The sequence below is a fragment of the Mesoplodon densirostris genome, chromosome 2 (assembly GCF_025265405.1).
Source record: "Mesoplodon densirostris isolate mMesDen1 chromosome 2, mMesDen1 primary haplotype, whole genome shotgun sequence".
NCBI classification, from domain to species: Eukaryota; Metazoa; Chordata; class Mammalia; order Artiodactyla; family Ziphiidae; genus Mesoplodon; species Mesoplodon densirostris.
Window position 1 is genome coordinate 31479762 of NC_082662.1, and position 13350 is coordinate 31493111.

The following is a 13350-nucleotide window of genomic DNA, read 5'->3' on the forward strand; positions in this document are numbered from 1 at the left end:
GCCGTAGACTGAGTGGCTTAAGCCACAAACATTGATTTCTCACAATTCTGGAGGCTGGGAAGTCCATGGTCAGGGTGCCCATATGGTTGGCTTCCTAGTGAGAATTCTCTTCCTGGTTTGTAGACAGCTGTCTTCTCACTGTGTCCTCCCATGCTGGAGGAAGGGGGAGTGTCTTCCTCTTCCCATAAGGGCACTAGTCCCATCATGGGGGCTCCATCTTCATGACCACATCTAAACCTAATCATCTCCCCCCCCACCCCCGCCTCCAAGACACACACACACACATACCATCACATCAGGGATTAGAATTTCAATACATGAGTTTTAGGAGGACACATTTAGTAAATAGCAGATGGGAATGTCTCTGCATTCCTGAGGGGGAATGAGGGCAGTAAGACCCAGAAGTTTCTGTTTTTACTAGCCAAAGTCAAGCCTCTGGATGTCTGTGTTTTAACCAAGAAGACTCCCTCTTTTTTTGGCACTTCAAGTTGTCAGGAAGTGTCCATCACTGTGCCTTCAGGTTAGGTCAGAGAAGAGGTGGTTAGGCCTGAAGAAGGTGGATCCTGGGTGGGGTAGCTTGTTCCATAAAAACAACTTGGTATAAAGTGAGCTTCTCTAATTGTGGGAGGGATGATTGGGTCTTTATTTCTCTGAGTCTGAAACAAACAAACCCCAAAACAATCTTTCTAGAGCAAAACCAGGCCATGTCCTAGACAAGAGCGGGAGATACCTTCAGTTCCTTGAGACTCACTTTTATTGCCCCCAGGGCAAGTACCATGAGCTTAAATGCAAGTTTGCTTGAATGCCCTTGACCCTGACATGGTGTTTGAGGAAGTCTCTCAGAGCTGACCGGAAGCAACTTCACACCCAGTGAGGATCCAAAGGTGTCCTCTTCTGCCTCACTCTGTCCCTTTGGTCCCCCAAACAAGGGTGCCATAGCCCACTTCTGGAGAATAGACTAGGATAATGTATTTCTGATGCCTCAATTTGGTTCAAACCAGAATAAACACGAATGGCAAAAATCAGCCCATGAGCTCATTCAGGCTTTGATCAGTGACATAATTTCATTATGAAATTTTGAATCAGGCTGTTGTGAAGTCTTGCCAAGGAGTTTCATTTTCCCAGATGATATGGCGGGTTGTTTCTCTCCTGTTCTCATACTCAGCTTGTGTTTAACATACAAAATTTCCATCTATTTTTATAATGTGATCCATCAATTCTTTTACAGCAGTATTTGCTGACCCCAACAACCAACCTCAGTTCTACCAGCAGATAAAAAGCCTCATCAAGGAAAGTCAAGCTAAAGTTATTGGTTTGGTTTGCCTGCCCTGCTTACCGCATGTGTAATAAATTTTTCATATATATCCTTCCTCAAGTCATGGTGACCAGAGGAGGCTTGACATACCTCCAGGCCTATAATTTCTCAGCTTTAAAACTGACATATTAATTTAACTACCCGGAAAGACTGCAGTGTGGTCATATGAATTATGGTACATGAAAGCATTGTATACCCAGTACACACCATGTAGATGGGATGCTTTCTCTTTTCCTCCAGACCCAGGGTTAGCTTCTCACTCCCTGGAATCTTGCTCCTAGTAAGCACAGGTGTGTGTGAATGGGAAGATCCCAACAGGAATAGAGCAGAAAGGTGGTTCAAAATGCCAAACTTTGTGCCAAGTTCTGATAGGAAAGAATGAACTGGTGTTTTCACGGGAGGCAGAGAATCTTGACCCCGCTTCCTTCTTCATTCTGTAAAAACATTTTCATTGGGATCTAATGGACAAGTAGCAGCAACTTCTAAAGAGGTGTTTTTTCAAAGTGTGATCTGAGGACCATCAGCATCAGAAACACTTGGGGGAGTTGGTAAAAGGTGCAGACTTTTTTTTAAATTGAAGTACAGTTGATTTACAATGTTGGGTTAATTTCTGCTGTACAGCAAAGTGATTTGGTTATACATATATAGACATTCTTTTTTTATATTATTTTCCATTATGGCTTATCACAGGATACTGAATATAGTTCCCTGTGCTATACAGTAGGACCTTGTTGTTTATCCATTCTATATGTAATACTTTGCATCTGCTAATCCCAAACTCCCAGTCCATCCCTCCCCGACCCCACCCCTGGTAACCACACGTCTATTCTCTGTGTCTGTGAGTCTGTTTCTGTTTTGTAGATAAGTTCATTTGTGTCATATTTTAGATTCCACATATAAGTGATATTATATGGTATTTGTCGTCTTCTGATTCACTTCACTTAGTATGATAATCTCTAGGTCCACCCATGTTGCTGCAAATGGCATTATTTCATTCTTTTTATGGCTGAGTAATATTCCATTGTGTATATGTACCACATCTTCTTTATCCATTCATCTGTCAATGGACACGTAAGTTGTTTACATGTCTTGGCTATTGTGAATAGTGCTGTTATGAACACAGAGGTGCATGTATCTTTTTTAATTATAGTTTTCTCCAGATATATGCTCAGGAGTGGGATTGCTGGATCATATGACAACTCTAAAAAATGCACTCTTGAGCTTCACCCAAGAGCTACTGAAATCTGACCCTCTGGAGGTGGGGCCCAGATTTTAAAGAACTTCTCAGGGCTTCCCTGGTGGCGCAGTGGTTGAGAGTCCGCCCGCCGATGCAGGGGACATGGGTTTGTGCCCCGGTCCGGGAGGATCCCACATGCCGCGGAGAGGCTAGGCCCGTGAGCCATGGCTGCTGAGCCTGCATGTCCAGAGCCTGTGCTCCGCAACGGGAGAGGCCACAACAGAGAGAGGCCCACGTACCGCCAAAAAAAAAAAAAAAAAAAAAAAAGAACAGAACTCAAATGATTCCTGGGTACACGAAAGTTTGAGATCTGAAAAGCAAAGTCTTCCCCCAAAGTCCCCCTGAGGCTTTCTGATGAGCTGACTGGAAGGCAGTCCTAGTAAGACCCAGCCCCTTTCCCACCTATCTTAGATCCTCTCTTTCTCTCTCAGCAGAGCCAGGGTGAGGAAGGCTGCGGCAGTGTCTTGTGCTCTAAAAATATACGTCTTGGCTCTGCCCCAAATGCCTTGATATTTATGCTGCAGCCTGAGGGTCGTTATCCTTTGGCAATGATCCACTGTAAGGCCATTTGCTCTTAGTTAGTGCCAGCTTGTTGGCTTAGCCTTCCCGGTTGAACTGAGAGCAGAGCCTTCTCTATTCAGTTTCCCGTGTCTCTCTGGCAAGTACTGATGAAGTGACCCCTGCCTGCTGGGGCCAAGAGTTGGGCCCCTGGAGTGGCTGCTTCTCAGTGTGAAACAGTTACCAGCCCCCATGCAGAGGCTCCAGGATCCTGGAAGAACAGAGAAGCACTTGGAATATGTTTTTAAAGTTTTGTTACATTTGTAGAAAACAAAAAAAGACAGTCCTTGTTCAGACAACCTCAACAAGGGAATACAAAAAATAAGGTGTGTTCAATTGGAGCTCCATGGACCAAACTGCTATCAGTTTTCAACCCAGGATGCCAGGGAAGTTTTAGACAAGCTTATAGCAAGCTGATGGGCTGGGTGGCTATGGAAAGCTATCAAAAGCTGAGAGATTGACCCCTGGGAACCCCAAGAAACTTCTCTTCATGGATGATGTATCTGGTCACCACTTCTAAGTGGGAAAAACAGAGTCTATATTGGTCTTGGTGTTCATCTCATTGCTGGGTAAGGAGCTCTTCAAAAAGATCCCCATGGGCTTCCCTGGTGGCGCAGTGGTTGAGAGTCCGCCTCCCGATGCAGGGGACACGGGTTCGTGCCCCGGTCCGGGAAGATCCCACATGCCGCGGAGCAGCTGGGCCTGTGAGCCATGGCCGCTGAGCCTGCGCGTCTGGAGTCTGTGCTCCGCAAGGGGAGGGGCCACAACAGTGAGAGGCCCGCGTACCGCAAAAAAAAAAAAAAAAAAAAAAGATCCCCAGATTAAGCTTTGGAAAAATAACTAGCAGCATTTTTCTCCTTCCTATCACCGAATCCCTGTGGTCCTCAGCATACTCCGCTTAAGAAAATCTGAGAAGCAATTTTATGAGCTGCTATTAATGGCCTCTAATTTTCAGACTGGTTTAGATAACTCAAGATTGCTGGCTGTGTCCTGAGAAGTGAATCCAGAACACACACTGATGTGGGAATTTGAAGGATAATTCCAAATCGTAGATAAGTGTTTAAGCTCCAAGGAGGCTGGAGGGCCCATATTAAGTCATCTCCCCAGGATCAGTGTGTTTCCTATTACACTTGATATCTATCTGTCCAATGATCCTTTTGATTTTTAAGCCATTAGACTAAATCTCTGTGTAATTCTTTACCCCCTCCTCTCCTGCCCACCACCCCCTTTTCCTTAGGGAAACACTTTTTAAAAATGTTGACCAGGTACCTTAGATTGTTTCCAGAAGAATAATGTCACATGAAGAATCTGAACTCAACTCCTGAAACCAATGTGTCAGGGGGACCTCTGTCTGTCAGAAGGTCAGCCTTGCCCTAGGGGCAGCTTCTGCCCAACAAGACACTGAGGTTTTCCTTGGCCTCCTGTATCCATCCCTCTTGCTCCTTTGTCTGCTCTAGTCTAGACTGGGAAGAAAATCTTACTTCCAAAAGAGAGACCCAGACTGAGGTATGGAAGAAAGTTAGGACAAATACATTCTCAAGCAGCAGAGGAAGAAATGGTCAAAATCTTGATTTCTGTATTTTTTTTAGAGCCTTGATTAGAAAAAGACAAATCTGCCAACTCCCTCATCTCAGGAAAAAGCAATCCTTTCAACTCACTGTGTAACCAGGTTGGAGGAATCTTCTAGACGCTTTAAACGTCTATTTGAGAGACTTTAGAGCTGTCAGTTTCACTTCTAGCCAGAGCTGGGCAAATCCCTAGGATGCTTGGCCAGTGTGCCTAGGACCTGGGGACTCAGATTTCTGCTGTGTTCCCCTTCCCTCACCTCACCAGTGCACCAGGCATAAACCAAGTAGCTTATTTCTGAGGGCAGGGGTAGGCAAACTACAGCCCTCCCACCAAATCCCAATAGCCGCCTGTTTTTATAGGGCTCATGAGCTAAGCATGGTCTTCACATTTTTAAATGGTAGAAGAAAATAAAAAATAAGAATAATATGTTGTGACACCTGAAGCTGATAAGAAATGCAAATTTCAGAGTTCATAAATAAAGTTTTATTGGAACACAGCCACCCCATTTGTTTACAAACGGTCCACGACAGCTTTGGTACTACAATGACAGAGATGAAGAGCTGCCCTGCAAAGCCTAAAATACTTACTCCCTGGCCCTTTACAGAAAAAGCTTGCCCACGACCGAGTCCTGGGGCTCTGGTGTGTGTTCCGCGCATTGAACAGGCATGTAACCGACTAGAGCGGTCAGTTGCCGTTGCCCTCTGAGAGTGAAGGTTGCCAGTCTCATGATGGAGTTACAGTTATTTTTTTCTGCCCAGGGAATTCAAAAGATGGGGTTCCCTACACATCTCAGTGTAGCTGATGCTTTAGTGGACCAGCAGGGGGCTCTCTGCAGAGGTTTACATTTCATGGGGAGGAGTGCGGAGGGAGCCTGCATGGAGGAGAATAGGGGTCTGGGAAGAGGGACACTGGCCAAGGATTTTTTTTTTTTTTTTTTGGAGCCCAAAGGAGAAGGGAGCTTCAGGCAGAAATCCAAAGAGTCCCTTTGTCCAGAGTCTTTGTGAGATGGGCTTTGGTGATCTTGAGGCAAAGAATTTCAGCTTTGCCCAATGAGGTTTAGGTGCATTGGGATCTTCAAGGTCTGCACCCAGGGTAGGCAGCTTCAGGAGCATCCTGAGGTAGCCCCCCGGGGCCCAAGGCTGGTGCACATACCGGCAGCCATGCAGTGGTAAGGCAGCCTTGAGCAGCTTCACAGCAATGACTGATGAGAGTCTGGAGGGGAGAGGCAGGACCTGGTGGGTGCCTGTGAGGACCCTATGGCATTATTTGTGAGCACATATGATCCATGCCCTGGATCCTCCTCCTCTTCTTGATAAACAAGTGAGACCTGAACAGGCTGGGTGTCATGATACGCCGGTGGGGAAAAGGACAGGCAAAATGTGAGTTTTTACACAGCTCGGTGGTAGTGCAGCCAAACTCCCTAAGTTCAAGTCCTGGCTCCACTGTTTATAAGCTGTGTGCCCCTGCTCACTTCCCTTTACCTCTTCATGCCTCAGTTTTCTCATCTGAAAAAGGGGCATAACAAAAGTACCCACGTCACAGAGCTGTGTTGAGGATGAAGTGAGGCAATGCAAGTAAAGGGCTTAGGATAGTGTAAGTGCTATATAGATGTTGGCCATTGTTATTATAAGTGTGTCTCCAACTATAACCATAGCTTCGCAGCTTCATGAGACTTGGGAAAGGACAGGAAATGCAAGAATGAATCCCACAGTCTCTGCTTTCAGGAGCTGATGTTGGGCTGGGGACACTTAGATGTGATAAAGGTGTATAGACAGTCCATAGAAACACAGAGAGCAGGGAGCACCTTCACATACAGATTCAATCTGGGGATGAAATATGAGTAGCTCCACAGATGAGAGCATGGAGGAAGAACATTTTAGGGGGAGGGAACAGCATGGACAAAGGCACTGACATTTGAAAGTTCATTGGTACTGGGCACCATTGAGTAGTTCTGGGCAGAAGAGTAGGTGGGATGGGGGATGGGAGTGGAGGGAGGTGACTCTGGTAAGCTGGGTTGTCACAACCAGTGGTGACCAATGACAAAGAGATCAAGGTCAGGTTGCTCTTGGTCCAGTGCCCTAATGAACTTTGATGCTGGCCTTATTTTTACTCCCAGAAGGAAAAAGGAGTAAGCCATATCAATAGCTACGATCTCCAGGAATAATATGAGAATAAACACATTCAAGCGAGACTTTTTCATTCATTCACTTTTTTGCATTCACTTGACAAACATCTAGCCTGCAATAACAAAAGACAAATGCAACTGGTGGAAAATACAGGGGACATATGTACTGAGCAAGGCCTGGCTGTGAAGGACCTGGGGCTGCACATCGAAAGGAAAGAAAGACACAGGATGGTGGTGGGAGGGGGCTGGAAAAGCTCTGGGGGGAGCAGAAATGTTAAAGTTGGTCCACATGGAGAGGAATCAGAAGGACCAACAGGGTGAAGCAGGTTTTTTAGAAAAAGAGGGAAATGGGGAGAGGGGAAACCATGGGAATGCAAAGAGAATGTGTTTGTGAGAAATTGAGATGCAATGTCTATGGACATTTTGTTGGTTTGGTGGTGGGAAAAGAATTGTAAATATGCATGGTCGGCAAATACCTCATACAAAAAAATACCTTGTGAGAATGGATGTGAGGGCATGGGAGAAATCAAACACAGTCTTCAGCAATGGATCTGCCCTTGGGAGACAGGCCAAGTACATATTCAAGGCAGTTGTTGCCAGTCTCCCAGCCCCTGGGTCAGATCCGAAGTCTGAACCAGAAGGGTTTTCTGTGTATCTCAACTGGCACAAGCAGTTGATGGGCCATCATCATGCTTTTCTGTCTGCTCCCCTCCTTCCATGTAGAGTCCAACCTTTGAAAGGTGGCTGGAGAGGCCAGGATTCCACTTGGTGGCCAAAGAGAGGTGGTTCCAGCTTCAGGCCAGTCCCAGAGTACGGCTCACTTTGGACTTTGCTCTGCCTTTGGCTCCCCGGCCCCATGGCACATCAGATCAAATGAGTAGAGAGCAGTCCAACGCCCTTTAGGATGTGGTTTCCTCATGCCCCAGGTGAAAAGCACAGAAAGGACACACTGGCTCAAACCAGGAGCGATTATCCAAATGTAAAGCCCTCAAAGATGAATCTAATGATAGAGATGTTCAGATGAAAATGCTGGGTTCTGCAATCACAAGCCTGCTCCTCACTTGGCCTTGACCCCCGAGTTCTCCCTCTTTGAATCCTCCAAGATGAGACAGTGGGTTCAACAGCCCACATGGCCATCTGCACGTGCCCTCCAGGCAGCCCTGGGGCCAGCAGAGCCAGAGCTCATGGGGCCGTCAACTCAACTTCCCCAGCTTCTTTCCAAGTCAGTGTCTTGCTCCAGCTCCCAATCCTTGAAAGTACACTTCTCATGGTCCCTGGGATTGTGACACCCTCATTGTCACCACCATTGCCAAGGGAGCCATCCAGCACTGGCCTGGGAAAGCACTTTTCTTTGTTCCTTGAGCTGCCAGCTTGTTTGACAGGCTTGGATCTGGTCTGGCTGTTCCAGCATCACTTAACCCCCTCCACTGCTCCCAAATCCCTGTTCCCCCTCTTCCAGTTCCCCTGCCCTGAAGGCTGCCGGCTTATTCCTTTTGGAGATGAACTCATTGTTGACTTTAACTCACTTCGATGTTTCCCAGGGAAGCATGCTGGCGGGAGGCCCACCCCAGCTCCTAGAAGAAGACAGCAGGGCTGGTGCCAAGACTGGGTGCCAGGGGCCTTGGAACTGCCAAAATGCCTCCCATTTTATGGACAGGCCTGGCTCGACCTGAAGACATTCCAAGTACTTAATCAGCAGCCCATGGTACATATTGGGTTGCAGAGGGAGCCCTCAGAAGCCAGCCCTTTCAGGAGATGAAACTCAGCCAGAGGAAGGAGCCGGCCTTCTCCATGGGCCAGGCTGATGCTCCGCAGATGGAAAAAGTGCCTCTCAATAACTATAATCAATAACCAAAGGCTGGCAGCTGCTGTGGCCTGGTCTGAGGGGCCCTTGGGGGCCTTGGCTCTGCCCTCTTTCCCGCACAGGACTGAGTCCAGCCAGGAATCCATCTCACCCACTACCCTGCACCAAGCTCCGGGAGAGCGAACAGGCGAGGGAGGAACCATATTTCACATACTTTCTCTTTAAAAATGTAGCCCTGTTTCGCAATTTCCTACTTAAGCTCTGGAAGGCTCTAGGGTAGGACCCAAGCCACCCAGTCCAACCACTGGCCTGGGTCTCTCGTCCTTCCCACCACTAACCTGGTAGGCTAGAGGTGGGAGAGAAAGGTAGGGACCCAGGTTGAGCGGCTCTCCCACCCTCCCCATCAGGGCTGCTGACCCAGGGTCTATTTGATGCTGAAGCCAAGCAAGGCTCCAGGCAAAACCTGTTTATTCTTCACCCTGTGTCAGCTCTTTCCCTAGGGAGAGCTAGGAGGGACACCACACCAACGCAGGTGCACCCAACTCTGGTATGCTCCGTCTCAGCAACCCCTGAGGCACCTAATCTCTAGATTTTCTCTACACCCCTATAACTAGGCTTTTGTTCCGGCTCACTTTTACTAGCCAGGCAGCACTCTAGTCCCTTTCCAATGAATCCATTTAATCCTTCAAAAATGGGACCTGTTCTCTCTGGTTGTTTTCTCCTTCCTTACCACCATTCATCAGGGTTTTCACCGTTTAAATCTAATCTGGACCACAGCTGGAATCAGGAACAAAAAAAAAGCCAGCACCTGGATTACGGGCCCTGTGTCAGGGACTTGAATTGGGCCCAGGAAGCTGACCTTTTTCCTAAATTCTCTCTGTCCTTCCAAACCAAACCAAACCAAACAAACCGGGGTGGAGCGGGGGGAACATACTTAAAAAAACAAACTCAGAAAACATAATCCCATCACCCGAAATACTGAAATGGAAAACAAATGCATTCTCTGGAGAATTGATCTGAAACATACCAGAGCTGGCACTGGGTAAGGTGGCCAGAAATGTGTTAGCCCGAGCAAGTCTGTGACCCTGTAGAGGGAAAACTTAACATTTTCCAAATGACACTGTGGCCAGATAACAGCAGTATACACATCACATGCTCTTGTTGCCTAAACCTGGGAGTAGGGTTAGGAATCTTCTTCTCTTTTTAAATATTTATTTATTTGGCTGCATTGGGTCTTAGTTGCAGCATGTGGGATCTTCACTGCGGTGTGTGGGCTTCTCTCTAGTTCCAGAGCACTGGCTCTCTAGTTGTGGTGTGCGGCCTCAGTAGTTGCAGCACATGGGCTTAGTTGCCCCTCAGCACAGGGGATTAGTTGCTCCGTGGCATGTGGGATCTTAGTTCCCCGACCAGGGATCAAACCCACGTCCCCTGCATTGGAAGGCTAATTCTTAACCACTGGACCGCCAGGGAAGTCCCAGTGTTAGGAATCCTGACATGACTCCTCTCTCCAGCACACCCTCACTCTGAAAATCACAAAGTGTGACTTCTCATCCAACCTATGGTCTCCGGCCTCAGGTGGGCTGCTTCTAAGGCTGCGAGCTTCTAAGGCTGGCCCCCCATCTTGAAACCCATACCCTGCCTCCAGCTCAGAAAAAGCATTGTTAGTCTTGAAAGGACAGAGTGAGACAGATGGGGGTAGATCCAGGTGGGAATGTTTGCAAGGACACACTGGAATTGTACCTGGGCGCACCAGTATATCCATACCAGGAGAATTCCCTCCCACCGGTAATTCTGCAGATGTGGAAGCTCAGGACCCCCTGGAGCTCCTATTAACTTCCCTCCTTTAATTGCCTAAAGCATCAAGAGCGGCTCTAGGAGGGATGTGGAGAAGCAGAATGCCTCAGCATCACCCAGGTGATGCAGGAGATACAGGAGGATCCAGCTCACTCTGATTCTAAGATTCTGGGTTTTGGTTTTGAGGTTTTAGAGGAAAGCTGAGGGCAGTGCTTCTGAAACGTTTAACATGCATGTGAAGTACCTGGGGGATCTGTTACAAGGCAGATTCCGATTTCTAGGTCTGGGAGGGGCCTGAGAGTCTGCATTTTTAGCAAACTTTCAGATGAGGCTGAGGTTGCTGATCCATGGCCACCCTTCAAGTAGCGAGGACCTGAGGTTCTGGGAGATGAGGACAAATCAGAGCCGGAGACAGCCAAGACATGCAGGGCCTGATACCCAAAGACAGAAAAACAGAGAAGCAATGGTGCACGCAGATAGAGCCAGGGGCTGATGAGGTGGGAACAGAGAAAGACACGGTGACAAAAAGTGGGACAGAGTCAGAGAAACAGGGAGGGGCAAAGGCAGAGAGACCAAATCAGAGATGGACGACGCACAGGGCTAGAGAGACTGGCAAAGACAGAGCCGGGGCACAGAGAGAAGGCAAAGTAAGGGGTTGGGGAGAGGCCGGAGGCAGCCCGTGACCACCCAGGCTCCTGACCAGCAGCGAAGGGGCACAGAGATATGGGTGGGTCGAGCCCCACAGTGTGTCAGGTGCACAGACCTGAGATTCCCCACTTCCAAACCTCCCAGCCTTCCCGCTCTGGCACCCCCGTCTCTTTGCTCCTATAAGAGCTGGCCCTCCCCACTGAGTCTTTCAGTACTGATTTCCCCTTCTCTCTCCTGTGTGTTCAACCTCTTCCTCTTAACTGGACCCTTTCCAGCAGGTTTTAAACATTTTCAAATCTTTCTCACCTTAAAAAAAAAAAAAGACACTCTCTTGAGCCCATCTCTTTCTAGCCCCTGTCTTACTTCTCTGTCTCTCAGCTAAATTTCTGGAAAGAATTTGTGCTGAATTCTGCCTCCATCACCTTCTCCAAACAGCTCTGGCTGAGGCCACTACTGGTGCACATGTTGTAAGTCAGTGGTCAGTTCCCAGGCTTCATTTATTTGCATCCAGCGGCTTTTGGTCCTCTTGATCTCCCCTCCTGCTTGCTGGCTTCTGGGACATGACACTCCCCTGGTTTTTCCTTTACCTGCTCGTTCTCTGACTCTTCTGCCAACCGATCCTCTGTTATCTGATCTTTATCCTTGGAGGGCCCAGAGCTGGGTGCTGAGGCCTCTCTTCACCCAGGGCTCTTCCCAACCCACAGCCCCAGTGATCTTCTCTATGCCTGTTGGCATTCCAGCTCAGACATCCCCTGTGCACTCTAGACCTGTATCTGTGTCAACGCAATGTCTACCCACCCTCGTCACCAGGATGTCTCATGGGCACCTCAAACTCTACACAGTCAAAACCAAAGTTTTGGTCTTCTTTCTCCTCCCAAACTGGTCTTCCTCATGAGTTCCACATCTCGGAACACAGCACCTTCCTCTGTCTGGATGTTCAAGCCAGAAATGGGGACTTTGTCCTTGACACCTCCCTCTCCCTTTCTCCCCTTTTCCATGTCCTGTTTATCATCAAACTCTGCCATCTTTATTTTCCAGATACCTCTGATTGTGTCCTCTTCTCTCCATTTCCACTGTCACCACCACGTCTCACCTGGATGACAGCAACAGCCTCCTGAACAGCTTCCCGAAAATCTGTCGTCTATACAATGGCCGACATGATCAGACTTGCCTTTTGCAAATCTGATCCTGTGGGCTGGCTGCTTGAAACTCTTCAGCGGCCTCTCTTGGCTCTGAGAATAAAGACCCAACTCTAGGCGACCTTTCTGGGAACATCTCACCTCTCTTGCCCTCCAGGCCTCCCAGCTGTATTGGCCTTCTTTCAGTTCATTGAACACCAAGCTCCTGTCTGCCACAGGACATTTGTATGTGCTGTGCCCTCTATATCGGACTATGCTGTCCAATACAGTAGCCACTAGCCACGTACGGCTAGCGAGCAATTGAAACGTGGCCAGTGCAACTGAAGAACTGAATTCTTAATGTTATTTCATTTCAATTAATTAAATTTAAAAATTTAAACATATTCAATTCAGTTATCAGAAAATTTTAACCTACTCTTTAAACACTTTGGGTATGTGAATCTACTTTTTTTTTTTTTTTTTCTTTTTGCGGTATGCGGGCCTCTCACCGTCGTGGCCTCTCCCGTTGCGGAGCACAGGCTCCGGACGCGCAGGCACAGCGGCCATGGCTCACGGGCCCAGCCGCTCTGCGGCATATGGGATCCTCCCAGATCGGGGCACGAACCCGCATCCCCTGCATCGGCAGGCGGACTCTCAACCACTGCGCCACCAGGGAGGCCCGTGAATCTACTTTTCGACTTGAATTTTTATTAAATCAAAATACGTATCAAGTATTCCTGGTGAAAATTTAGTGTTCGAATTAAGATAGGCTCTAAGTGTAAATATACAACAGAATGTTGAAGACTAGTTTAAAAAAAGAATGTAAAAGATCTCACTAATAATTTTTATATTGATCACATGTTAAAAAGATAACATTTTGCATATATTTGGTTAAATATAAGATATAATTAAAATTAGCTTCACCTGTTTCTTTTTACTCTTTAAATGTGGCTGTTAGAAACATGTTAAATGAGATAAGTGACTCATATTGTATTTCTATTGGACAGCACTGGTCTAGAATGCCGTTCCTCATCTTTGTGTTAACTCTTATTTATCCTTCAGAGCTTGGCTCAAAGGTCACCACCTCTAAAAAGCTTCCCCGAAATAGGGTCTCTTATTTTTATTTAGTTTTATTTACTTTCATAGCTCTGTGTATGTTTCAGTGGTTGCCTGCCTTTAACT